The sequence below is a fragment of the Ischnura elegans genome, chromosome 1 (genome assembly GCF_921293095.1).
Source record: "Ischnura elegans chromosome 1, ioIscEleg1.1, whole genome shotgun sequence".
Classification (NCBI taxonomy): domain Eukaryota; kingdom Metazoa; phylum Arthropoda; class Insecta; order Odonata; family Coenagrionidae; genus Ischnura; species Ischnura elegans.
In genome coordinates this window covers 137,259,635-137,285,549 of record NC_060246.1, presented here as the reverse complement: position 1 = coordinate 137,285,549, position 25,915 = coordinate 137,259,635, and the positions used below count along the sequence as shown (strand labels likewise).

General features: G+C 37.7%; 1 protein-coding gene across 2 annotated transcripts in view; it reads right to left on the bottom strand.

Annotated features, from left to right (window-relative positions):
- LOC124170692 overlaps positions 1 to 25,915 on the bottom strand; it is a 966,542-nt gene that overhangs the window by 730,636 nt on the left and 209,991 nt on the right. For both annotated transcript variants that reach the window (XM_046549599.1, XM_046549607.1), the window contains exon 2: positions 8,710 to 8,751. The gene's annotated coding sequence lies outside the window, so the exon portion shown is untranslated. The remainder of the gene's footprint in view (positions 1 to 8,709; positions 8,752 to 25,915) is intronic.

The window sequence follows — 25,915 nt, the reverse complement described above, 5'->3', positions numbered from 1 at the left end:
GCTTTGGTTAAATTTTCCTTTCCACATAGAATCTTATCCAATTTATCCACATAGGGTACATCTGGTTTCAATGTTTAAAATATAAATTGCTACATAGTAATAACAATTTTGTTTCCTTGGAAGTGACACAAAACTGAATCCTGGCTGAAGAAGAATTCTACTAAAGAAAATTCAAGATTCATAGGAAGCTGAACTTAAAAATATGTGACTGAGGGTAAAGAAGAAAAGCGCTGAAGTGCAGTGAATGCAGCCTAAATCTATATGAGATATGATAGTAACGAAAAAGCCGGATATGGCACTTCGAATTTTGAGAAATGAAAAAGATAATGACCACTAAAAACAAGAAAATTTACAATGGAATTAGTAAACCATACATAATTTAAGTTTTCTTTTTCTAACTACGATGAAAAAGCATTAATAGATGATTGACAATTCAACCGAAGAAAAAATCTGTCGTCGCCGATATAGCAGAATATTCTCCAGATTTCTGAAGGATGTTAGTCTCCCTGCTAATATTGATTGTGATTTATAAAGTAATTATGAGTCTTATGTCTGGCTTACATTTGATGAAGTCCCCTTATTCCAATTTAACCTTATAAAACCTCCTATGCTCTATACTGACCATTACCACTGACTACCCACTGGAAGATGAAAAATAGATTCCATTTTCAATGGCCTTACGAATACGCTCTTAGATGGAGCAGCGATTCATAATTATAATCCGGATGCACAATTTAAAAGTTAAGTTAAAAAAAGCTTATCTGGGAATTCATCGTGCTTGCGTGAATAGATATCCAGTAAATCTCGGAATGTTTTTCAAAGGGAAATATCCATGGAAACTGAAATGATGCTTTTAATTAAAGCGCCCCGCCGCACCGTGCGCTTGAATTACCAATAATTTGCCATTGCAATTTATTCACCAAGCATAGCGAATGACGCTGAATACAGAAATTAATAAAGCTACGCTGGGAAGATAGGAGCATGGATAAAATCAAAATATTAAAATAGAACTAGCGGAAATCGATTTAAAAAAAAGTAAGTCAGGGTCGTGCTACCTCAGGATCACGATTTAATATCATTTCGACCCATATTTTCGTTAATTAAAAAGAGATAGGTTTGTTATGAGTGTACCTTTCACTGCGATGCACCGTTGCTGATATCTATCAAGGTCATATTCCTTTAAAAAGCAGGATGAAGTATGTTTTCATCAAGAATGAACACTTTGTACGGCCACAAACATTTTATTTCTCTCCGCAAGTGACAAACAGAAAAGTGTAAATGTTAAAGTATAAGTTTTATTTTATGGCTATCTTACTGTCACGTTGCAATCTTCTTATCTACGGAAAATTGTAGAAATTTCCTTCTCATAGGGAATTTTTTCTTTTCTCTAGAAACATTAAATCATGGTTTCACTAGTAGTTGGACCCGCCCGCCTCTGTGATGGTGCGGGATTCCTCATCCCTTCCACTCCACTCCTAACCACTCCTTGAAGGCGTCGTCGGGCTCCTATCCCGACGGCGCCTCCTTCCTTTCTCCTTCCATGTCCTCCCCCTTCCGTGGTGCAGAGGTGAAAAGCGAGAGTATACAGACCCAACCCCGTGAGCCCGCCCTGGAATCTCGCCACCACTGTCACATCGCAGGAAGGTTAAGCTCTCTTTCCTGAACACTGTATATTGGTCAAGAAATTATTGTTTTGAAACATCGTAACACGCAATTTGGTAAAAGCTAAGGAAAAGCCAACATTTGTCCGTGTTGACTACGGAATTGACTTAAAGTTAACATTTACTTTTTTTCGTTTCCCTATTCGAACTAATTGGCATTTTAAATTTTTTCTTTAAATTCTTAATTAACTTCTCCAAAATAAAGCCTTGGAGGTAGGATTAGCTTAAGTAGTTCAGGAGATGACCTTCGTCGTTGAAATTGTGGGGAGTAATGAATCTTCTTCTCTGAGTGGTGATATATATAGCCTTAGCGTCATACTGAGAACATTTCGATATAACATATTGAAAGAATTATTCCAATATAGCCTTTCAAAAATTATGAAGCTTAGCACTTATTCGAAAGTTGTGGGCCATGGGTGTATCTGCATATTGTCTCGGAATATATTTACTCCTAAATATTTTCATAAAAAAATAAGACGCAATCTTGCTAGTTACATAATTACATTAAAATTGAGACTTCAAGTTACTAACTTAGGCGTGGAAATATCATTCCAGCTCAAGGAAAAATCAAGATGACGGATGAGGAGATGTGTAAATAACGATAGTTAGAAGAAATATCTGAGAATAGGTTTAAAAATAATCTAAATTTTATTTTGCCCAGTTATGTAGAGTAAATCCATTATATTTATTCGGCAAGCAGGAGGAGTTATAGGCAGGCGATGACCGAACTGTTTCCCAACAGGGTGTGGAGTCAAATAATAAGGATAGCGGGAGAGTTTGTAGGCCCACCAATCAAATTACTAGCTCGGTTCGTGCTTTCCCCGACGTTCCCTCATGCATCTAGCCAGCCACCTCGCGATTCGGGTGAGAATAGATTTCCCTCACCGATACCTCCCAAGCTCTAATGAATCGAGTTTGGGGAAAGTTTGACCTCAAAACTCTTGAGTAAAGTTCACTGGCCATCTCTCATTGGAGCATTACCAAATTCTACCGACTTAGGTTGAAATCACTTGCGTGTTCAGTTCGTTCGGTCAGAGGAAATCTATACGTTTCCACAAGAGGCTGTCGGGGTTACTTTCCAAGAAAAATATACTGCAAGACAAACACCTCTTTAATCAGGTCAAATAACCAAAGGCACAGTTTTCTTATTGACGTCGATTAAAAAAAATAAGGAAAAAAGTGAAACCCTGGCCCAAAACTGTGCTAAAGATCTTGGGTACACTTTAAGTAGACAGTAATTGATAAACTTGCTCTGCTTTCCTTCACCCAGTAAAATAAGGAGAATGCAAAATTATTTAACGGAAAATTATCAATCGATTGTAATAAATACCATTATGTTTTTCTTCATGACCTACTTCGAATTTAAGTTTATCATTAGTTCTCTAATAAATTCAAAAGTTGTCGTTCCTTATAGTAATTAATGGGTTTAAAACGATTGAATAGGATTTTCATTTTTTTCTGATGAAGCCAGTGATACTCCAGGTAAAAGTAGTACCAATTCAAAAAAGAGTGAAGAATCATTCTATCATGTTCTAGGCGAGTTCAGTAGGCTTTAAACGAACAAATATTTTTCATCGTTTGCAGTCGTGGTCATGAAATTGAAAAAAAAAACGTGATTTAAAAGGTACTCATTATATGCTAACAAGTACATTTGAAAATGTGCTTATGCGAATATCTTCAGATTTCATTAAGATCACAATGACGGGACTGCTATCTCAAAATAGCATGAATTCTTAGTACTACGATAGGCTAGAGAACGACTACAATATCGAGGTATTTCTTCCCAAAACTATGGAATATTCACCAATAATGATGCATAGAAACTTCCTCCTCCACATAATTTATGCAAGGCGGATTTCATTCATGAGCGTGAATTCAATTTGGGTCAATAGGTTCCAAACCAGAAACGCCAGAGAATTTATGAGAGATATAACGGATGTTTCCGAGAATAGCAGAGCGGGAATGAAACTAGATGGTACCACCATGATTCATTGGAAAACGTAAATGCTTTTCCGAGTCCTCGTGACCCAACATGGTTTTGGGACGAGTGTCTGTCGGTGATAAAAGTCTTAGGCTGCACCAATGAATGATGCATTCCGCTCTCGCAGCTTGTGCAATCGATCATTCATCAACAGAGTACATCAACAGCTCCCGGATCCTCCATGCTCTCTTCGCAAATGTAGCGAGCACATTTTGAAAGTGGGGCGAAAGCTAAGAATCGCATAATCACACACCTTACAATCACTTTGATACCAATCCCCCTTGTTCCATCAAAAGTAACATTTCAATTTTACATGGAGTGATAAGCGTCATTTCTGCACCACAAAGCCAATCATAAGCTAAGTATTTCTCTCGAACGACTGTCGAGAATTTTTAGATTATGATACCTTATTTTCATCCTTTTCAGCTTCCTTGAAAACAATTTTAGAAAAAAATATCCGTCCATATGCGCGCAAAAAATTAGCCATCATTACCGGTATATTTCTCAACCATAAATTATGCGTGAATGAAATAAAATCTTCAATCGGTGGAGTAACTGAGGTTGCTAAACTCTGATGTAGATACTTGAGAAAATGAATTCATTGATATTTTATCCCATATTTTAAAAGCAAAAAATCCATAGTTTATAATCAATGACATCACGAAAGACATCAAGCGTATAATACCCAAGCTAATATGATCGTCGCGTTAAATGCTGCCAAAACGCACAGAGAAATTATGGCTATAGACGAGGAAATAGCGTTGAATCGTTGCTTGTGTAACAGCACTCATTCAAGTCTCGAAAACTTCTCTTGAATAATTTTTTCCATGAAAATTATATTTTTTTACTTGCCTAAATAAATTTGAAAATGTGACCAGACTTTTTCACAGAAAAATAAGATTGTTTTCATAACAAATGTAAACATATAATTCAAGATAAGTACACCATCCCATTTTAAAACTAAGAAAAACGCGCACTCTTCCATGGAAGAGATTGTATATACCAATACAAGAGCCTCGTATAAAACGGTCTTCTCAAGGGTCAGAAAAAACTACACATACGAGTTCCATGATCACAAAATCCTGGTAAATATCTAATCATTTGATAGGCAAGATGGATACCCCACAATTGTGGACGTAAGATGAGAGAAACTTGCGGCCGATTAGACCTCCCAATAAAAAGGATTGGGAGTTTACAGACGCCGCATTGAATCGGCAGGGAACTTAGGGTAGGAAGACAAATGTTCACGTAGCGCAAGCCACCTTCCTCGTGCCTCCGAGGCGTCCCGGTACTGCCTCCCACCTCCAGCTTACCACCACCGACTCTGCGGCATTAGGACGAGAGGGTGTGGGAAAATGCAACTCTCCCGTTGGAAACATGCACGGCGAAGCACTTCTATTGGCACGCCGGGAAAAAATAACCACCGCGTACCGGCTGCCTCCTAGGCGGAGACGTTGTTTGGGGAGGGAGAGGCTAAAAGGAGGAATAGGTTAGAGGAGTTGGGGCAACTATCGAGTTTGCGGTGACAAACGAGGAACGATCGGCGGTTAGCCGACGTTCCTGCAGTCTCTCCTCCGAAATTCCTTCCGGCCAACCCCCTTCCCCAGCCCCCTTACCTTCACACCACCGTCCCACGCTACCTATTTCCTTCGGCGCCCCGCAAGCACCACTACCAAACGCCTCTACTTCCTCCTCGGCGGAGCTAATGGAACATCGATCCGCACAAACGCACACACACACAAGCCCCCCTTAGACCTCAATCCCACCGCTCCACATTTAATTCAACACCATCCGTGTCCCTCAACCCTTTTACGATGTCCCGACAAGCCGCCGAAACCCCTTTGCTCAGCTTTGTTCACGATCCCAACGACTTCTCTTCCATTTCCTCTTCTCCGTCACTTTTGTTTGTTTTTTCCCCGATGGTCCGACCCCACCATTGTTAATTCACCTGACCAAACTCACGGTGGCAACGGTGTACCACGCCCACCACGACCGGGTTTGCTGTCTTTTGGGGAGGCTCGTTCATGGTGTATACTCTTACTCAGATATCTACAATTGGATGCGATTATCTCTTGAAACAGCTTTCTCTGACGGTTTTTAGAGTTAGAATTTCAATTAGCACAACTTTTTGGCGATTTAAGCCATGCAAAACCATGATTTTCTTACTCTGATATAACATCGAAAGGGAATGCATGGTTTTGGTACATTCTATTTCACCGAAATTCGAAGAGATACGTACATAGTTTTTATAGGGGTCACTGAGATATTTATATCCTTCTTCCTCTAGTTTGATTAAAAAAGTTTCTCATTGGCAGCTTTAAGATGCGTAACAAACGAATAAATAAATTTATGCTTGAACAACCCAGATTTTTATGGCCCCATAACCAAGATTCAGAAATAGCTTCTTATCAAGAAAATTTAATATGCTGAATGAGATTATATGCTTGGTGTGTAGTTGTACGAGCAACGTTACTTGGGTTAAATCTAAATTTTATGGCTCTGCAACATATGTTAGCTTTTTTCTCTCCGTTAACTGTGATAAAATTAGATGTGTCAAAATTTTGCATTAGTTTACTTGAACGTGATCGCAGCCGCTATTATATATAAGCTCTATAGTAGTATGTTATTTTAAAATATGTATCATTACAATTTCAGCGTCATATTCAAAATTGGTTTTGCGTAAATGAGATATATGATGTAGGCAAAATAAGATATTTAGGTATATCATTTCCAATAACCCGTAAAATATTTTTCCAGTTTAAATTAAGGGAAAAATCCCATTTTTTCTATCGGAGCTCACTGAATGCTATAAATTAAGCTTGAAATCATCCTTCATCACCATCAACCGTTAAAACGGATTTATAATAATACCAAAAATGAGTTTAAAGCAATACATTTTACGTGTTTGCATTGAATAATTTATTCTATAATCTGAGATCACTTAACCAAAATTACTCTCATGCAGGCATTTGAACCCTTATTTTTTCATATTTTAAGGCGTAAGCAGTCCTGTCTGCCTATGAAGTCGTTTTAAACCTTTTCTCTCTCCCAAGCGGGGGCAAAAGCAGGAGGAGCTGCATCTCGGCTACGAGGTCTAATCCTTTCTCCCTTGTATGTACTATTCTCCAGAGTATTTCCCACTCCAAGCCATGGTTTATACAGCTGAAATGCCTATGCCATGTCCCCTGGCCCCACGTCCTTTGCCACTATCTCTTCGCTTACCCTCGTACCTTTCGCTTACAGCTACTAAAGCAGATAGAAATGGGCAAGGCGTGTTTGTGAGTGGTGAAGAGTTGACACATGCGTGTTCAGCAAAGTTCTTGGGGCAGTTAGAAGAGACGCTCGAGGGAGTTAAAAGGCCGATGTGTCTGGCGCAGACAAGGGAAGGTCCGGGAAGTAATTCACGAATATGAAACTCATCTTTGTCAGATATAAGAACCCAGTCACCCCCAAATATCGTCGATTCTTATAACGCTCAAAAGGCTTACGGAAGACACTGAAGTAAATTCCAAGGTAGTAATGAAAAAACTTTTAACATATTTGATAAAGGTACGTGTTATCCGTTTGGATATCGCAGAAACTCTAATCGTATGATCTTCACCACTTTAGCATTCACACATGCTAATGGCAAAAAAAAAAAAAATTCGGCAAGATCAACTTCCACAAGGAAATGAAAAGTGTCCCAATAGTAGGGTGGAATATGAATATGTAATTTTAAAAGTAACCGAAAATAGGACAAACTATTTCCGTCACCAGGATTCCTTACGTAATTATTAAATTTTCCACTCAAAGCATACATTTGGTACGCTACGGTTGGATAGGCTCTGAAAACAATATTCACAGAAATATTTGCGGTAAATATGTGTCTGAAGACCACGATTTTGAGATACGAGACAATTTGAGAGACGCATATCAGTACCATTTTAAGATTAAAAAAAAAAGTAATTTCAAAGGCACTAATAGAGATGCAAATCATCATAATTTATAGCTTGTTATTCAAAATCGATTATGAGATAAGAACTCTAACTTTAATATTAGATTTCAAATAATAGTTGATATTCGTTGCATTCTTTTAACACCAGAATACGCTTATCAATTCTACGGGTTCAATTGAAAGATTTGATTGCTTAAAACGGAGTGGTACTAAATTATACAGGGAACGCATTTTTCATCGCATAGCACTCCTCCAAAGACATCGTTACTGTGAGATGGAACGTCTTGACAGAGGAGAGAACAATTTGAGAGACGCAAGAGAAGCAACTTCGAACTCGTCCTTTGGCAAACGCAGAGGGAAGGAAAATTCAAAATATAAACAGCCAAGTGACACGCAGATATGAGCTTATAGGGTGACTCAAGCAGTAAATAATGCGTGACCAAGTAATATCCCACAACTCGTAAACATTGGATACGCTAGGGTGTGGTCCGAACTCTCCCAATACACTCATACCATGATGCGCACACATGAAGGCCAAAGACGGCCCTACACCACGCTTCACCTAGTCCACCTATTTTAGCTCCGTCATGAATACGTGAACTATGAGACAACACATCTATGCCCTGCATTGTCGTTGGCAATGACGAAAATTGCCAACCAAAAGCAAACACGGTAAGGATGATTTTCAACAACAGAAATAAACTTTCTATGAATGGAAATATGTGAATTGACTTTATAATTAGTGAATATTTTAGCCAGTTTTTGAAAATCTAAATCAATCTAATGGCGAGGAAATTGTTAATAAGACACACTTCCGTCAGATCCATAGCTTTTGCGGCGAATGGAATATAAAAAATTGATCAATCCCCTTGAAATTCAGAATAGTTGGAGTAAATCCATCTACCACCTGTCTACCTGTACCACCAAAATGAAATTTTACTTCCCAGCTCTCTCGAAAATAAGTTTTTTGTAGTTGAAATACAGTAAAATGAATATCGTGGTTTAAATCATGAACCCATAAAATTTTAAAGTGGTAACAAGCTATAAGGCACGGGAAAAAGACGAAAAAGGACTGGTGAGAAGTGAAGTATCCTCTTCCATTCGTTTGAAATAAATGAGTTTCAGGTACTTACGTTAGGATGCAAAGCATATTTTCCTCCTCGCGCCAACACCTCCTGGAATGAAGTAAAAATTATTATTTTTAGACGGATATCACAAACTCCAATAGCATGTGGAGGAGATGACTGATAAATATGCTCATAAGGAAAATTATGGGAATGGAATGAAGGCTTCAATATCCGTTGCCTGCTCCTATTAAAAGATACCCTAAAGACAAGGACTTGATAAACTTATAACCGACGGAAAGTATCGTTCTTGCTGAATTCCACACAGATACTACATGAAGCACAGTATTGAGGATTGTGCTCCGTCCAAAAATATACGAGATAATCCTATGCCTTTAAAATGGGAAACCATCGTTCTACTCAAAAACGAAACCCATCACTCCATACCGCGTTCGTGTAAACTCAATTTGATAAGGCATTTACATTCTACCAATCAATTCAAAGGTTTGGAATACATAAGTTTATAAATTTACAAGCAATACCAAGATAAGTGACTGCAACAAGGATGCATAACGGATGGAACAACAAATTCTGTTCATTTTTTGCACGTTAAATCTTTTACTATTAACTTCTCCAACCTTAAATACAAGACGATTAGATAAAAATCTTGATTTCATGAATTCAATTCGACCACCAAATTTTGAATGATTACAATTCCAGTAAGAATAAAACATCAAAACAACAGAGCATTACTTATTGACCTGCCGGACATACGAAAACATGATATTAAAAAAATTAAAAACTAATACGACTCAACCATTTGAGCGTGTGCACGAGGAAAATGGGAAATAAAAGGTATAGTGCACAATCAAAGACGGTAACATATATACGCATGCGGAGTTGACTCGGACCGCAGTCGGCCAGCAGCGAGACACGCCCCTTACCCTTAAAAGGTGGGCTGAGATGGGAGGAGGTGGGAAGAGGAGGGGAACGAAAAAGGTTTGAAATGTTAATGGCCAGGAAAAAGCAGGGGGTGGAAGGCCTCCCTCGCTCTCCCCTAATTACCGTAAGAAGAGGGTGGACAACAGAAAGGCAGGGAGAGAATGGGGAGGCAGAGGGGTAGGAAGTTGTCTGGCGATTAAGTCCTCCGGGAACGCGAGGGAGGAGATAATGGGAGGGTGATGTACCTAGCGAGGTGGGCGGAGGAGGGGATAAATAGTCCTGCAGGGAGAGGACGTTAGAAAGAAACACAAGGGCTGAGAGAGGGTAAGAGAAGGAGAGGACGGACCAAAGAAACAGTAGGGAGAGACTCTGCTCTCTTTATGAGGAGAACTGAGTTCTTTTTTTTATCCTGACTACTTGGACGCGCGCAATGGGGGGGCGTATGGGTATGGTACGGTAGGGTAAAAGAAAAAAGGAAGGGGTAAGGTTTTCGAGATTGGGGAGAAAATAAGGAGAGAAAATACAGCGGAGTCTTGGCCTGGGTGGGCACTTTGCGTCGGAAACTCGGTTAAGTAGGTAGGGTGGGAGGGGAGGGAGGGGTTTGGGTAGCAATGGGAAAGAGAGAGAGAAATGGATAAGGAGGACAGAAAGTCTCTGGGAAGAGATTTAAGACGCAAGAGTAAGGAAATGGGGAGAAGGGAAGGAGTTGGAAAGGGCGTTTTCTGGGTAGAGCGAGGAGGAAGGAGGCGCATTAGCGTTTCTTCCTCTCTCTCTCTCTCTCTCTCTCTAGGGCCCAAGTCAGCAAATGTTTTCTTTCTTCTCCTGGGCGGATGCGTTTTCCTTCTTGCGGGAGGAAGGAGGGGGAATGAGGCTACATTTTGAGCTGAAAATACGCGCACGGCTGATGGCCTTGGTCTATTTAGGTGCGGACTTACCGCACACCATCCTGGGTACACGTGCAGAAACAATCTGTTTCAAAATGCAAGGAGGGAAACGTATGATTTTAACATGCAACATAATGCACTAAATTTTTAATATCTCTTCGGAGGATTATTACAATATTCAAAAACTCAAATTCCATTCATGTTTCCCTGATTTTCTTTGATATAAATCTTCATTTTCCGTACATTTTGCCTTCTCACCTTCCAATAATTAACATCATTAAAGAAAAGGGGTGAGTAAAATACAAAACTATTTCTAAATAATACATAAATACGTTAATAGTTTTTTAGTAAAAATAGCTACATAGAAATGAATATCATGTTACAAAAAAACTGCGGAAAATTAAATTCCAAATACAGTGTAACATTAACATGGACACATCAAGCAGAGGGGGTTGATCGGAGTAGCTCGATGACGATAAAATTTTCTTCGAGACAACCGTGGCGTGGATGAGCCCTGATCAGAGGAATGCGTAACTACAATTTTTTGAGGAGGCCAAATAAATATTTGACGATTGACAAAAAATTATCACCATTGCAATGTTATCCAAACCTTGATTTTTCTAAATGAAGAATCAAAATGTTTTTACATCTTTTGTTGGACTAGGCAAATTTTCTTCTGAGTAAAAGATTCAAAATCTCATTGAACTGACCGCGTAGTAGTTCCTTTGGTCCGCGCATCATCAAACATATTTTTCTGATTCTATGAAAGAGTATCTCTGACTTTTTCCTGGCCCATTATGTATCCCCTCAAATTTCCGTGAATTCCATGAACGGTAACAAAAACGTTTGATTATAGTTTGCGTGATACCTTACTTAATAGGTGTAAGAATTCGATCGAAACTAAATCTTTTCTTCCTTATTCCATATTTTTTAAGCTTTTATTCCCCAGAATTTAGTTGATATCCTATCCTAGTTGATATCCGGTTTTTCTCTTGACATATTATCCCTCTGAGTAACACGGCATTGTTGAGCATACAAAATCTGGAATCCCACACACAAACAAAAAACATTAAAATGGAAAATTACCGCCTTTCCCAAAAATATTATTATAATGCCAAGAACCACAAGAAGTATAAAATTATCCGAAAAAAGGAGAAGTTAATCATTCCAGAATGCAGGACGAGAATTTTAAGGGATGATTGTGAATCAAGATACAATGCATGCTCATCAGTGCTATTTCGGACCAAAGGATTTGGAGTTGAAGAGACTTTAATCCCGTTTCAAACTACAATCCACCAGGGAAGTGAATTTTTAAAAGAAAAATCAATAAAATACTCGATAAATTTCTAGTGACTTTTTAATAAATTTAAGCTGATCTCTAGTTAACATTCAATTGCTGGACCGGTTACTCGCCTGAATAGTATAAATATACGGATAATTTCGGGCGTAAAGAAGGATATTAACGATTATTTGATGAGCTGTCACAAAAATGATTGCTATACACTGTTTTCAAAAACTTTTCTTCGAAATAGTTTTTTTATAATCTAGCACCCACTTCTAAGCCATAGGTGATTATATAACTGTATATAATTTGCCGGCCTCGGTGGCGGCGGGGTAACGTTCTCGCCAGCCAAATAAGAGGTCACGGCTTCGAGTCCCGCCTGGGTAGGTTTCCCCGGTCCAGGGCATGGTTGTTTGTGTACGTTTACTTGTTACATTTGTTGAACACCCCGGTGTAAAATGGCCAATAAGAGCTGTATCCGGTGGTTTGAGAATAAAATAAAAATAAAAATAACCGATTGAGCGGAATTTCCCAATACATTTTACAGTATAAATCACAATTTACAATAAATATGCACAACCAATTCAATGTAGATGAGAGCTACCGAAAGCTGACGATTGTTTCCCCCGAATTGAAGCAGCCGAAATTCCAAGATGCACTCCAGCTGAAGACGGACGGACGCCCGATCGTACGCTGTCAGCCTTAAAAGGTAAACCCTACCCCCTTCCCTTCTCCCTCACCCCTCTCGCCCTGCGCCGTAAAACCCTTTTCATAAATTGCTAATCTCTCCTTTTACGCCCGATAGGTCGGTGGCTCCGGTGCGGGAGTCGAGTGACACTTCGGTCTGCTGAGCTACGCTCGCGTTAGGAACTCGGAACGAAGGTGAGGGGGATAACATGGGAAGACATGCAACCGGGAGGAATGGGAGGACGGATTGGGAGGATGAGAACAGAAGGAACATGGTGGTGGGGATATCGACTTTAGTGAACGCCCAGGGTTCAAGAGGGAAGGCGGAGGATATGGGGAGGATGTGGAGTTTTACCCACGAGGTTCAAGGGCGCGGGGGTTCTTATTTATCTGCTCGGAGGAAGAGACAGTAATCTCAATGCGTTAACTACTCCTTCCTAGAAAAAAAGGACATGAGGTATCCTTTAATTCATGAAATTTTGCATGTCACGTACGCACCATTGGGGATAAAAGTATTTCCATCAAAATCTCCACTGTCGTTCAGGGATAAATTCTGTTTTCTTTCTCATGGTTAGTTATCATTGGGCCAAAGTTCTGTGGGGGGATTCAAACACATTGTATATTTTTCATATTTTCGCCGCAAGTTCCGTAATGTGAGAGCATGAGATAATTTTCATTTGATGATTTTCTAATGATCTATCTTAGTCTCGTGCCCGTTATTCCCCACGTTTTTCCTCATCTTCTTCTCTTTCGTCATACCCAGCACATTTTCTTACATTCAAGCGAGGTCCAAGGTTTAACGCATAATAAATCATGCAGGAATCAGCACGAATCCCTTTTGGGGACAGCAAACTTTGTGTGCACAAGTTTTCGGCTTGTACGTTGATAAGAAGACAAGGATACGACGTTTGTGAACCTACCTTGCTTGAATTTTGCTCAAAAAATAATTTTATTTCATAACGAAAACCGAATTTATCACGGACCAATAGTGACGATACAAATGTTCTTGAGAAACGATTTTCCCCGATAAGATTTTAATAATAGCGCCGGATAAACTTTTGATTTAAGTTTTCTGATGCTGGCGCAAGAATAAAAGAAAAGGGGAGGCATGCAACCATTCAATGAGACTGAGAAGCTGTAACTAAGGAATCTATTTTAACCCCTGAGCTAATAATACATATCACTTTATTTTAAGATTATTTTTAACTATAAAAATGACCTTTTAAAAATATAAAATTAATAAAAAAATCAATAAAAATTAAACGTATCTATTTCAAAGTTAATGCAAATTTTCTATAGTTATAAGGTCCCACACTTTAGGAAGCTTTAGCGGAAGCTTCTCGACTGCATATTGTAAACTTATAGGCGATACGAATAAAATCAAGCTGAACACGAAAAAAAATTAACTTAAGTAATGTTGAATCCACAAAGTTGACGATAATAAATCGCACAATAATACTGATAGCATAAAATTAAAGGGAGGGTAGGCCCTCACAAGGGCAACCCAGGGTTCTTTATTAAAAGATAAAGAGCATGGAACAACAATCTACATACAGTTTACACACTTAAGTTAATGCCTAATGTCAGAGAATCAACCACAAATTTGCCTCAGTTTTTATAAGAAAATTTTATCATCACTATCACAAAAGCAATATTAAAAACTAATTAAAATTATTTACGAATTTCATGCGCACCTATTTTTTCAAATAAAGCTTATAGCTGTGAGCTAAGAAAAGTTCGAGTTATTTCTGGTCTTCAACTTGAATTGAGGTTACCAGCGCTCGAGGCTAAATAAAAAATATGAATGAATCACAACAAATTATAAAAAATGGAGTTAGCTGAATAATAGCGGAGAAATTAAAAGACATCATTTGATTGAGCAGAATAAAAACAGAAACCATTTTTCATCAACCGTCCCGACGTGGGAGATCCTTTTTTGTGAAAAGAGAGACATTAATTTCTCGCCCTTACAATTTTCAGGGGCAGACTAAGATATCCCTGGAAACGACTCTCTCTCTCTTTGTTTAAAGAAAAGGCGGTGGAAGGAGGGACGGAGGAAAACGTCATGCGCCAAGGTGATGTTGGGGAGGTAGAAAGAAAAACATAAAAGAGTGGGTCGTTCGGCAAGCAATAACTCGGCTCAAGCATTTTACTGCTGTGTTCTTTCTTCCTCTACCGCCAAATTTTCGCCTTTCTTTGCTCTCGCCATTCACAGCCAATTCCTCTGCTAATTTTTCTCGCACTTGGTTGTTCCTCACAGCCATAACATTGTTTGCGAAATTTCATGAGGTATTCGATTGATCATAATCTTCGTTGAAGGCTCGCAGTAAATTTTTTTATCATAAGTTTTCTAGTTGTGCAGATCAATTGATTTCCCTGTTACTGATACACACAAGAAATTCAACAAAAGGCAATCATTCTTGAAACGCCCAACCTATGATTTGATCCTTCTCCTATTTAAATAGGATGCAAATTCTACAATCATGTAAGTTGATTGAGTGATGTAATATTCAAACCGTAAATATAAATACAATATACATAATTATTTAAGTTTGTGAAATAATTGAATACAAAAAGAGATAAAAGCAAAAAAATATCTCACGCAGCCATAACTGACAACCTTCATGTAGGATGATGAAAAATTTCATTATATGATAATTTCAATGCGCACCCAGGTAAAAATCAGCAGTCATATCGAGAGGTAGGTTCTTTCTTGACTATTACGAGTAACAGCCTAAAGTATGGAAACTGAGCTTTATTTTACATGTGCTCTTTTTTAGACCGTTTTAAAAGTCTGTATATGTTTTGTTACTTACCTTCTCATAATAATTATTCCATTTTCTTGATTTATTTTTAATTATAATGTAACTTCTTTCGTAAATTAATTTCCCAACCTAAATAGTCATCTTCAAGTACTCCATAGCACTCCCCTTTCAATAATTCAAGTTAACATGCTCTCTTTTCACTTGAGACTTGATTTCCGATGCAGAGACGTTACACAAAGGTATCACAATAATTATAATCACTTAAGGATTGAACTTAAAGGCTGCCTTGTATTTTTTACGCCAGATTAATCAATAGGTTAAATGTCACACATTTAAGGCCGTGGAGTCAGAATCTTTCCCTTCGCTACCTCACACTTATTTGGGATTTTTGTTGGAGTTGTCAGAAGGCCTCACTCAGAATTAGAATCCGAAACGCTCAACTCTCGACCAACTGATTTACAACGCTTCCCAGGGGCTAATTTATAATCACAATAAGCTTTAATTTTTTGCGGTCCAACGTCGAGGCCGGCTCGACCTAGAGCTAGCATCAGGTCTAACGTCCAGCTGAGCTCGACCTCTCAAGGAACTGCAATTACAATGGGACAATAATTCATGATATTTCACACAATGCATAATATTTCAACCAGTGGAGTTTTACTTTGCACAATAGAATTAGAAAATTTAAAAGGTAACATATCAATCTGGTCAGTTATACCTTCTTTTCCTAAAACTTAATTTGGATCAGACTACTTGAGTAAAAACAATTGGGTTAGTAATATTACATCTACAGATCATAGCTATGCACAATATTTTGCCAGCCAAATTTTTTAACAATGATTCCGAGCTCGATCGATACTTTTATACCACGATTATCGGAGTTTCTCGCTACGGGGAGATAAATGAGATATAAAACGTAAATAGTTGACAGAGGTAGAAATTTCACAAACTTCTTGCCATTAAAATACTTGAAAACTGATTGTGAATACTTCTAATAATATTAGCCCTTCTTAATAACCACGTCACCTTGACAGGGCAGTGTGATATGGCTCCTGTTCTTTAATTACTCCCGCTCCTGATGGCCAGCTCTTTTTTCTACTTTCCCATCGTAAACTCCTCCCTTACACTCAATTTCCTCTACGTATCCGCCGCACCACTCTCTCTTGTGGTTAAGGACCACCCCACTTTAAGGACCACCAACTCCCGACAGTGGCGCCGTTATTTCTTAAAACACCCGCGGCGCGGAGCTCTCACGTCCACTTTCACTCTCATCGCCCTCCTCTCCTCCTTCCTGCTTTCTTTACATCTTCTTTCCTCCAAACCCTGTTTTCTCTTTCCTCGGAGGTGCCGTTACCACGGTCACACGCATTTCCTTTTTCCTTTTAGTGTAACCACCCGAATGCTCACCCCGTACGCGGCCAGCCTCACCACTTCGCTGTCCTTTGCACAAAAAAAGGAAGCATCGAAATGCGTAGAGCTATGCAGGAAAAAAGTCGCTAGGTCCCGGAAAGAGATTGCGTCGCCTAGGGGTTAATTCGATTTTGTCTGGGAAGCAATCTGGTAAATGCCACTTCTTCCACTCGGCAGAAGAAATGGTGAAATTAATCTCCCTCAATTACTCATTTCGATGCCAGTGATTGATATCGGCTGTATAAATAAAGAAAAAAATCCTCCAGGCAATTAAATACACGCACTTTAAGCTAATGACCTTCTTAGGGTAAACAGCAATAAATTTGAAAAACATGTGCTTTTAATTACAGCGGTCCAGGAATGAAGGAACTAGATGATGTGGAATATAATTGCTGGCACTCATCTTTTTAATGGGAATATACCAGGTACGTATCACTAAAATGAATCATAGCTCTATCGTCTGAATAAGCGTGGAAAGTTCTACGCCACGAAAAGATCTACGTTTCACTAAATTAGAGAGAATGAACTTTCGAAGAACACAGAGAATGTAGTAATGCCTATATCCACCTCTGGTGTCAGATAAGGCTATTGCTGATGGGAAAATGAACTGAGTCCAGAAGTTAAAACAATATTCTCTTGAATCAAACTAAATGACTTTTAAAAAAGAATAAGCATCAACATAATTTGTTACGCAAACAAGCCCTTTATATTTAATGATATCAAATTACTCGTAATCCAAAGTCAAAAATATAAAAAAGCAAACTTTTCAAATACAACTCAAAATATTTTAACTAATTAATAATACATTTAATAAAATTATTTATTTATGGATCACTGAAGATGACAACAGCCTTCACGAAAGAAACACATTAAATTATGACCCTATTTCCTGTTCATCTCATCACCACGACTCCAATATTCTTACCACCAAATTGCGTGCTCTCAGCTCATTAATCCGAATTATCCGTGCAGCCATTTTTTTCTCTTAGAAAACGAGCATTTTTCGGAGAGCACAATGGCGCGGCAGATGCCTTATGCGATTGGTGTGCAGACGCCGACCACACCCGATTTCTCCTCCTGACGCCGACGGGAATAAAGCGGCGTTTTTGTCACGCCACTATCTCTCCACGAGAAGATGAGTGCCTCTCCCGGGAGGAAAGCGCTCGGATAAATCACGCAAACCCCGTGATTCTCCTCCCCTCCCCTTCCCAGCGCTACCGGAACGCTCTCTTCTTCTAAGCCCTTCTCTCTTCATCCTCCTTCCCCTTCACTTACACTCAGACACACTCCCTGAGAAACCAAAACTTTTCATTCGCTCCTCGTACACACTCTGTTCTCCCTCGAGAGGTGCCCGTGCGGCGAGGAGTAACGCCCGATGGTCACGAAAGGCTTTCTTGAGAGTTAAGTCAAACGCAAAAGCCCGATTTTCTGCCCCAAGTTCGAGGAATACTAAACGTGAGCTTGGATGGGGACGGGGATTAAACATCAGGTCACTACTTTTCAGGTAGGGCTGACATAAGAAATTTTTATAATATGATATTTGGAGAAGGCACCCAACAGTTGACATCATGTTCAACATAAGCGAAGAGAAGGGATGTAATGGATGGAAATAAATCTGCTGCCGGCAAATCTCTTCTCCTGACGAAAGGCACCTTAAGGAGCACCTTTTAACGTCCAATACAACGGACCGAGACCTGTAAATTGAAGTGCCCTCCGCAAAGCTCTCCAGTAGTCTTAGGAAATTCTACACCATAGGATAGATTTGAACCCCCATACACAGGGTATGAAGCCAGTCTTCTAACCACCACATAAACTCAATTCGTTATATCTCAAATTGAAAACTCGCGGTGAAGATAGCGCATTTTCATCCTTACTAGTTATGCAACGCAATTCAACATTTTTTCCTTCTGTATATGCAACCCAACTTATATATCTGTAAGCGTAGTAGCATGTCCAACAGGGCACGATGCGCACATATCACATTCGAGAAAAAGGTATTATAAAATAGATTCTCAACTATATAATGCAGGGGAATATAAAATTCATAAAAAAATACCGTGATTGCACATATGCGCATACGCCTTAAACTAGGGAAATTTAAATAAATTACCCTAGTTTAAGGCCAATGAGTATCCTAAAATCTTTGAAACTCCAATAACATGTTTCAAGTATGTTTCAGAAACCTGTTTCAGTAAATATATTAGCTATATACCCATTCAGACAAAGTTACGTAAAATACTAATTCTCTGCCCCTGGCTCAAAGAATACCAAACACGGAGATCAAACTCTGCATGCATTCCCACCAGCGGCCTTAGAAAGGGGAGGTGGGAGGTGTTATTATAACGGCCGCTATACTGGATTAGAATTTCATAACATTAAGGTGGGTATTGAAAGACATTTGAAAGTCTGCGTTCAACCTAGCATTGATGACGTATTTTATTTTTAGAGATAAAACCAATTTCGTTGACTCATACGTTCGGAGAAGTATCACTCTTTCTCATATAATTGTGTATGCCAAACCTGGGAATATAGTGCGGTTCCAATAGTGTTCTAGTTATAATATATATTCACAATCAATCGAAGCCTAGCATATGGTCATTGTTCCACTATTTGCTCCCAAAGATAGTCCATGCAATAGCTGGGCTACGCATTCTATTTGAGCGTAGCAGTTTTTCACGAATCCCATCGCTTTCCCTTGTATATTTAGCTCACGGTTTAAATATTTCTGCGTCGAATTCCAAATGCTTCTTACATGTTGCCGTTGCGAACTGAAAGACCTAAAGTAGAAATTCTGTGAAGTTTTCTCATCTAAGGACATTACCACAACATGATTGATGAATTTTAGCTTTTTCTGGGCTTTCTGATGCATATTTTTTGTGCATTTTTTCATACATGGGGAAAGGCGCCATAATTTTGATGGTGGTTCTAGGTCCGGTATGGAATGCCATTTCCAAAAAATACGATGATGCCCACGTCTTTAACCCACAACCTTAGTCTAAGGCTTTGTTTGATTAGACATGATGGAATTTTTGCTATTTTCACGACTTTTGGGAAAAAACTTCAATATTTTTGATTGTGATGCTAGGTATAAGTTTTTAGAAGAGGTTGTAAGTCTTGATCTTGACTCAAGGTCACCTAAGGTCAATTTTTTATTGATAGGATCAATTTAATGTTAGAAATTAAGTGAGCTTAAACGTTTATTTAAAAAAAGAAGATATAAATAAACAATAATCTTAAGAAAAATCACGATTTCTTTTATCTTTTATTAAGATTAGATATAAATATTTGTGTTGTAAACATTTCATCAATTTAGAGTATTGTAAAAACTGATTCCTTTGAATAAAGCTTTTGAAAAATATTATTTCTAGTTTTCTTTACTATCAGCAGAACAATGCACTGAATGCTATAAAAAACCGGAATTCGAATTTTCTTCACAATCCGCTTTTTTCGGTAAATTTAGCATTATACTCATATAAGAGTAATAAACTAATCGTTTTTTGATATACTAATCGCAGTTTGATATACTAATCACAGTTAATGTACTAATCACATTAAAAACCTGATCTATACCAGAGGAAATGCGCTTTATGCCACTCACTGCAGTGAGTACTGACTTATTTTTTTCATATTTTTCCCCCGAGATATCTTTAATTTACTTGAATTCGAATATATGTATTTTATTTCGATGACCCCTTTATACTACCTCCACTTAAAAAGTATGTATGGGGTATGATAGTAAGACATCCTATGGAGGGCATTGAGGAAGTTCGTACCAACATCAAGGTAATGAAATAATAAATGATGTCGACAATGACCTACGCTTATCAGCCAAAAATGAAAATCATACAGCATATATATATAAGCTTTATGGTTTTTTCATTAACGTTATGCAACGCTACTCTACTTAGGTTGACGCACATCACACAGTGGTTCACAAATTTTCAGTGGTTCATCAAAAAAATATTTCCATGCAAAAACTCAACTACAACTCCCCAAAAGAGTCTTAATTGTAGCCTCATTATAACTTAATGTAATACACTTCTTCTTGGGTTATTTCATGCACGGTTCTTTTTTCTATCACTTTTATATACATATAATAACCAATGAAGAGTATATTAATGTCATTTATAAAACAAACAGCTGCATTAGATTTTAAAAATATTATCAGAAATATTTACATAATTCGATATAATTCCACTTATAAAATATATTCAGAGCAATGGAGATTAACTTCTACTCAAAAAGTAAAATGGGCGAGAAATTCACTTTAATGGCGTAAAGAGGAGGTGAACAAAAAAGAAACAGAGAAATATCGGCTGAAAATTTAGACAGCATTAAAAACTGACACTAAAAACTTAGGCTGAGTTTGATGGTGGCAAAAAAGAAGCATATATAAATAGGATAATAAATTTATATTAAATGAAAACTGGAAGTCCGAGGAATGGAAAAAACGGGGAGAAATCTACATGAAATGGAAGAAGAGTATGTAAAAGGAACATAGGCATAAAATGAAAACTGAGGCATCATAAAAACGGAGAGAGCTGAACGGAATGATGATGATTTCACTGTTAAAGGTGTCGTAACTCATTTTCGGATGAGGAAATCACCACGGAGACTATCCATCATCAAGAGGAAACGTAGAATGGAATTGGTTGGGAAGCGGCAAGGGGATGAGTAATTGGAGAATTAGCTGATTGAATGGTCTTGTGGGAGGAGGGATGGAAGAAGAAAGGAAACGTTACGGACAAAGAGGATATAAACGCCGAGCGTTGGAATAGTGTAGGGGTAAATTTGTGACAAAAAGAGGACTACAAAAGAATTCCTTGGATAAGGGTTGCACTCTGGAAAAGAAATAAATATCACTAACATAGACGTAATGAGAACAGCGGTAATAAATGGGCCGTGAGAAGTTAAAAATCGAAGAGAAGGAGAGCCCTATGGGAAAGCTGAACTTATCATCACGTTTTACATTTTTGGAAAATCACTAAATTTTCATTGTAAACAAAATTATGTAGTAAAAACATACTAATCCATATTCAGTTTATATTTTCATAGGTGTAATTTCATGTTTAAAAACTAGTACACGATACTACATAAGATACAATAGTTCGATGTAAAACCCACAGAAAGGAAAATTAAATTATGCAGAGGACATATCTACAGAAAATATAAAACATAATTGAATCATTATAAGAAACATGGCACCACGGAGCTAAATGGCGTGAATATATCTTCAATTAAGATTCATTCGCTTTGTTGAATATTTTGTGTGCCAATTTTCAACTGCAACCATAAGTATGAAAAACTATTATAACATCTCTAAGGTTGTTTTAAACTATACACACGCGATTAGAAATCGCAGCATATAGTAATAAGAGGTGATGATCACTCCATCGAATTGAGTTGCAATAAACGGCTCTTGGGTGAAAATACATGTGCAGATATAATTTTAATTTACTAAAACAGGGCTCTAAGGGGAAACTAAATGACCCGAATATAGAAGCAGACTGAAAGATAAAGAAAGAAGAACAGAAGACGGTGAAGAACATTACAAAAGATGTGAGAAAGCATCACAAGACAATAGGTCCACTGATATCAAAAGGAGCATAGTGGAACTTCATGGTGAAAAAAAGTTAAAAAGAAAAGAATCAGAATACAAGGAAACAAAAATAGGGAAACAAAGGGAGCGCAATTGTACCTGAAAAATAAAGTAACGGAGGGAAGTTTTAGAAGAATTTGGGAGAGCTGGGTGGAAGTTTGACGCATCAACGTGAAAAAAAGGGTCGACTGAGACTCGGAGTATTCAAAGAGGAAAGAAAGAAGAATGATGTCGGGGAAAGGGAGGGTGCTCGGTGAAAACTTTTATGAAAGGAGAGGCAATTTGACAAATCGAAGGGAAGAGTGTCGCCATGGAGTTATTTATGATTATTCTGTCGTCGCTTTGAAGACACGCCAGCGAAAGGAAATCGAAGCACAAAATGATTCGGCCTTAAACTCTGCAAAAGAGGAATTTCTCCAACCTTCGCACACTATATATCAAGCTCTCTCAAATATTTTACAGAGAGTGTTTTCCAACAAACCTGTAAGTCCTTGAACACTTCTCCACCACTCTCCTCAGAACAAACTCTGAACAATATGCGTTATATTATCCATCATACGATGCTGCTGCAATGATAAAAGGTTTTCTCATATTATGAGCATGCGAAAGAACAGACTTGTTTTCACTTTTTATTTTTCCGACACAAACAGCACTCAGCATTCCTTTCCTCCTCCTTCCCCGAGATGACCTATTACAAGGTCGGAGTCATCTTTTAAGTAGAAGCTATAGATAAAGTTACATGCAGAAAGAGCAAGAAAGGCTTTCGAAACAAATATTCCATAAAAATGACGAAGAACATAAGAATTTTTCTGAAACTGGTATTTGGTGAAAATTAGATGCTCTTTTCTAGTTATTGTTACGTTTTTTCCCGCATTTTGAATAACTCTGACGGTAGAAATTTAATTTTGCCTGAAATGAACGAGGTTTTTTAACAAATTTTTTCACTACCTTTTTAAAAGAAAGAAGAAAGATTTTACTATTAAAAATAAAGAAGAATTCCCCGGTTACGTAAAAAAAATATGCAAGACTTTAAGAATGAACCCGCAAAAAACAGTAGTACGCATTTGTATAATAATATTGAATTTTTAAATTTTATTTATTATAACAAAATCCTACTGGAAAGTATCGAATCAATTGATGCGCAACACAAAATCACGAATATTCTGAAGGATTGCAACCATATTTCGTAATTAATGGGTAAAGTAATTTGGGGACGATCTAGACCTTTCACCCACTGCCTGTGAGGGTAAACGAAGCCTAGAGGTCGTCAGAAGTCAAAGGAACAAATCAGAGAAACCTTTCCATACAATATATTTTTTACAAGCATTTGGCATCAAATTCGGTCCTGTCCGTGAATTTGCATTCGAAACGTGATTGACGGTTATTGCGGCGTGGGTGGTAGGCTCCAAAAACCAGGGTTGGCGGGACATTTTCCTGAAAGGATAGGGTAACGAAGCCGTCTAATAAAAGCTTCGGTCAACAAAGGCTGAGCTATAAAGTGATTAGTGCACTTTGTGCCCACCCTGCCATTGTCGTTAATGTGCTCCACGAATTGTTCGCTGTCCGTTCTTTTATGCATGCGATTCAAATTGCTTCGCATTGTTTGCGAATTTACATTTTTTCAAATCCGACAATTAATTATGGCTTTGGCTCTCTTATCAGAGCACACAATGCAAATTCTGTTATTTCAACTCGCTTTTTATTTATGAATATGCAAATTTGTAATAGGTGATAATGTATCCAAACAAATACAGCCCAGAATAAAATTTTAATGCCTTTGATGAGAGCTATTTTGTTTTGAGAGCTCCATTCGTTTATTCAATATTCAGTCAATTATGATCAAAAAAGGAAATACTTTGGCTTTTCTGCTAATTTTTAAATAATGATTTCACCAGTGAATAGCTTTTGTTTCAAAATTACGCTCATAAAATAAGATTTATTTCAAAAGTTCTCTTTTTTGTTAAGAAGTAAAAGAGAATTCATATGCAAATATGGAAAAGCTAGCTGATGAGAGAGCTGAGATAATACCAGCTTACCTGTGATGATTATTAAGTTAAATTTATTACGAATATTTTTCCAAAAACGGTATTGTACTCAACCGGGCCCGTGGTGGGCCGCCGTGAGGACACTGGGAAGTATGAAGAAAGCCCGTGCGCCCTCCAGCTTGGATATCTTTTGGCGCCCTCCTGTTCCAAAACTGACAAATTTTACCGCCGGAATACCAATATTGATTTGTCATCTTGATTTCAATGATATTTTATTCAACTGTATGAATAACTCCGTCTTGAATCAACAAAATCATAACTACTGCTTTGTCTTTTTTTCTCTCGGACAAATAATTGAAATTGATCAAAGGGACATTAGAATTAACAAACAATAAATGGTCATTTTGCTTGAAAAATACCGGTGCGATGTAAGTGTGATAGTCCGTTCGTACCGGGACCAGCTACCAGCAAATTATATTGAACCCAGCGACATGTGTGATTAACAGCTCTAAAAAAAAAAGTTAGGAATGAGAGGAGGAAGTACTTGCAGTGTGATTTAGCAATCTTGACTGGCCACCGCAAAATATAGGATAGTCATTTATTAATTAACTTTTATTATTAAAATAATTGTTTTGTTTCCAAAAGCTTAAAATGAGTAAAAAGATTAAATATTTGAATGCAGAAGAAGTGGATTTGTAGCTATCAAATTCTTTAAAATGCGTATTTAGAGATTGAAATTTCAAAATGATTTATTATGTCCCCTGCATATTGCTGGCGTCCTCTGGCCATGGCCGTCCACTGCCCTAAGAAAAGATTCAGCACGGGTCTGTGCTGAAACTATTCATTTGTACATCCTGAGACATGGTTAAGTAAGCTAGTCGTACTTGAATTAAATCTCTTGGATACTATACGACATTTTTCTTTTTAAAAACAGTAAATTTAGCAATTAGCGATGCTATTAATGACCGTGAATCAAGAACACATTTATGAAGAAGCTATAGCATGCGTATTTGAACTTTTAGATTTCTTGTCAAGGGTGTAACTTTCGCAGCTATGTACACAACGTTATCATAACTTTGTAGATTGGACAGGAACATGTCGATAAGAGATACAGAATCTTATTTACCATACATATCTCAAATATGTGTAATACTATTTGGCAGGCTTTAAATTTATAGTGATTATAAAAATGCATCTAATTTTTCGCCTTATTTCCCTATGTCGATTTACGGTTACCTTAGAGCTTACTGAAAAAGAGCGTCCAAACTCCCGATCCAACATTGACTTCAATAATGCTAGTTGACTATTTTCCTTCTATATGAACTTTTTCAACAAATTTTTACCGAAAACACCTCGTTTAATATAACAATAAACTTGATTGCATGAAACATTTTTATCACAAAGTTATTGAGTGTAGCGTGCAAAAAGCAAATATTCAAAGTACAAATTATTTAAGCATTACATTTTTCCGTCTGCAACGTAAGTTACCATCAATACTACCTTAGATAGCCAATCGTTATTAACTTTCTTCAGTTTTTTATTTTGCAATTTTAGCATCAAAATTCTCGCTTATCAACTGCATAGCAACCAAAATCTAAAACATTTAGACATTATTTTTTTGGTTTTCAAATACAATCATTACACATCAACGGAAGCCAGATATCGTTGGTGCTCACGTTCATGCTATCCTTTATCTGAGAAAAACTATTTCCAGATGATTACTT